Source organism: Moschus berezovskii, chromosome 12, assembly GCF_049115385.1.
Source record: "Moschus berezovskii isolate FMDL1 chromosome 12, NW_MosBer_1.0, whole genome shotgun sequence".
Classification (NCBI taxonomy): domain Eukaryota; kingdom Metazoa; phylum Chordata; class Mammalia; order Artiodactyla; family Moschidae; genus Moschus; species Moschus berezovskii.
The window spans coordinates 1,346,095-1,349,184 of record NC_142471.1 but is presented as its reverse complement, the minus strand read 5'-3'; the positions used below and the strand labels follow the sequence as shown (position 1 = coordinate 1,349,184).

General features: G+C 42.0%; 1 non-coding gene across 1 annotated transcript; it reads right to left on the bottom strand.

Moving 5' to 3' along the window:
• Positions 1-1,547: 1,547 nt before the first annotated feature.
• Positions 1,548-1,654, bottom strand: LOC129556087 (U6 spliceosomal RNA). Its single transcript, XR_008685921.1, has one exon. It is a non-coding gene; the product is annotated as a U6 spliceosomal RNA (small nuclear RNA).
• Between the last annotated feature and the right edge of the window lie 1,436 nt (positions 1,655-3,090).

Sequence of the window (3,090 nt, the reverse complement as noted above, 5' to 3'; positions counted from 1 at the left end):
ATGAAAGTGAAAGAGGAGAGTGAAAACGTTGGCTTGAAGCTCAACATTCAGAAAACAAAGATCATGATATCTGGTCCCATCACTTCATGGCAAATAGATGGGGAAACAGTGGAAACAGTGTCAGACTTTATTTTTGGGGGCTCCAAAATCACTGCAGATGCTGATTGCAGCCATGAAATTAAAAGACACTTACTCCTTGGAAGGAAAGTTATGACCAACCTTGATAGTATATTAAAAAGCAGAGACATTACTTTGCCAACAAAAGTCCGTCTAGTCAAGGCTATGGTTTTTCCCGTGGTCATGTATGGATGTGAGAGTTGGACTGTGAAGAAAGCTGATCGCCGAAGAATTGATGCTTTTGAACTGTGGTGCTGGAGAAGACTCTTGAGAGTCCCTTGGACTGCAAGGAGATCCAACTAGTCCATTCTAAGGGAGATCAATCCTGGGTGTTCATTGGAATGACTGATGCTAAGGCTGAAACTTCAATACTTTGGCTACTTCATGCGACAAGTTGACTCACTGGAGAAGACTCTGATGCTGGGAAAGGTTGGGGGCGGGAGGAGAAGGGGATGACGGAGAATGAGATGGCTGGATGGCATCACCGACTCTGTGGACATGAGTTTGAGTAAACTCTGGGAGTTGGTGATGGACAGGGAGGCCTGGCCTGCTGTGATTCATGGGGTCGCAGAGAGTCGGACGCGACTGAGCAACTGAACTGAACTGACTGACTGTCATATATAGCTTTTATTATGTTGAGGTATGTTCCTTTTATTCCCACCTTCTAGAGGGTTTTTTTCATAAACGGATGTTGTATTTTGTCAAAGGCTTTCTCTGCATCTATTGAGATAATCATATGATTTTTATTTTTCAGTTTGTTAATGTGGTGTATTACATTGATTGACTTGCGGATATTGAAGAATCCTTGCATTCCTGAGATAAAGCTCACTTGGTCATGATGTATGATCTTCTTAATGTGTTGTTGGATTCTGATTGCTAGTATTTTGTTAAGGACTTTTGCATCTATGTTCATCTGTGATACTGGTCTGTATTTTTCTTTTTTTGTGGTATCTTTACCAGGTTTTGGGATTAGGGTAATGTTGGCCTCATAGAATGAGTTTGGTAGTTTCCCTTCCTCAGCAATTTTCTGGAAGATTTTCAGTAGAATAGGTGTTAGCCCTTCACTAAATTTTTGGTAAAATTCAGCTGTGAAGCCGTCTGGACCTGGGCTTTTGTTTGCTGGAAGATTTCTGATTACAGCTTCTATTTCCATGCTTGTGATGCGTCTATTAAGATTTTCTATTTCTTCCTGGTTCCGTTTTGGAAAGTGGTACTTTTCTAAGAATTTGTCCATTTCTTCCAAGTTGTCCATTTTATTGCCATATAATTGTTGATAGTGTTCTCTAATGATCCTTTGTATTTCTGTGTTGTCGGTTGTGATCTCTCCATTTTCATTTCTAAATTTATTGATTTGGTTCTTCTCCCTTTGTTTCTTGATGAGTCTGGCTAGTGGTTTGTCAATTTTATTTACCCTCTCAAAGAACCAGCTTAAAAATATGGAATGCTTCACGAATTTGCATGTCATCCTTGCAGAGGGGCCATGCTAATCTTCTCTGTATCATTCCAATTTTAGTATATGTGCTGCCGAAGTGAGCACAGGACTGTCTTTCTTGGTTTTGGCTTTAGAAAACAAACAAATGAATCAATGAGTGAACAAACAAACAAATGTATATAGCCCAAGCTTGTGTGCAGCTACTTTATTCAAAACGGTGTGTCCCACTGTGTAGACGCTGGGACCCCTCTGCATGTTCCCCGGTGTTTACCACCGACCATTAGGACCATGTTACTGTTTATATTCTGATGCTTCCAACTCACCATAGCAGACACCTCTTATCTTTTTTTTTTTTTCTCTTTTGTCCCTCAAATCCACACTGTAGTGATGTTGGCCTCCTGCAGCTACCTCCAATGTGTGATCATGTCTCCCTTGTTACAGTCACTGGACCAGAAAAAGACAGCTAATATAGGCCAATTACTGCTCTTTACTTAGGCCACAGTTGAGGAATTGATGGGTAAATCAGTCAGTTCAGTACAGTCGCTCAGTGTTGTCTGACTTTTTGCAACCCCATGAATCACAGCACACCAGGCCTCCTTGTCCGTCACCAACTCTCGGAGTTCACTCAAACTCATGTCCATCGAGTCGGTGATGCCATCCAGCTATCTTCTCCACTGTCTTCCCCTACTCCTCCTGCCCCCAATCCCTTCCAGTATCAGGGTCTTTTCAAATGAGTCAACCCTTTGCATGAGGTAGCCAAAGTATGACAGTTTCAGCTTTAGCATCAGTCCTTCCAATGAACACCCAGGACTGATCTCCTTTAGGATGGACTGTTTGGATCTCCTTGAAGCCCAAGGGACTCTGAAGAGTCTTTTCCAACACCACAGTTCAAAAGCATCAATTTTTTGGTGATCAGCTTTCTTCACAGTCCAACTCTCACATCCATACATGACCACGGGAAAAACCATAGCCTTGACTAGATGGAACTTTGTTGGCAAAGTAGTGTCTCTGCTTTTTAATATGCTATCTAGGTTGGACATAACTTTCCTTCGAAGGAGTAAGCATTTTTAAATTTCATGGCTGCAGTCACCATCTGCAGTGATTTTGAAGCCCCGAAAAATAAAGTCTGATACTGTTTCCACTGTTTCCCCATCTATTTCCCATGAGGTGATGGGACCAGATGCCATGATCTTAGTTTTCTGAATGTTGAGCTTCAAGCCAACATTTTCACTCTCCTCTTTCACTTTCATCAAGAGGCTTTTGAGTTCCTCTTCACTTTCTGCCATAAGGGTGGTGTCATCTGCATATCTGAGGTTATTGATATTTCTCCCAGCAATCTTGATTCCAGCTTGTGCTTCTTCCAGCCCAGCGTTCCTCATGATGCACTCTGCATAGAAGTTAAATAAACAGGGTGACAATATAGAGCCTTGACGTACTCCTTTTCCTATTTGGAACCAGTCTGTTGTTGCATGTCCAGTTCTAACTGTTGCTTCCTGACCTGCATATAGGTTTCTCAAGAGGCAGGTCAGGTGGTCTGGCAT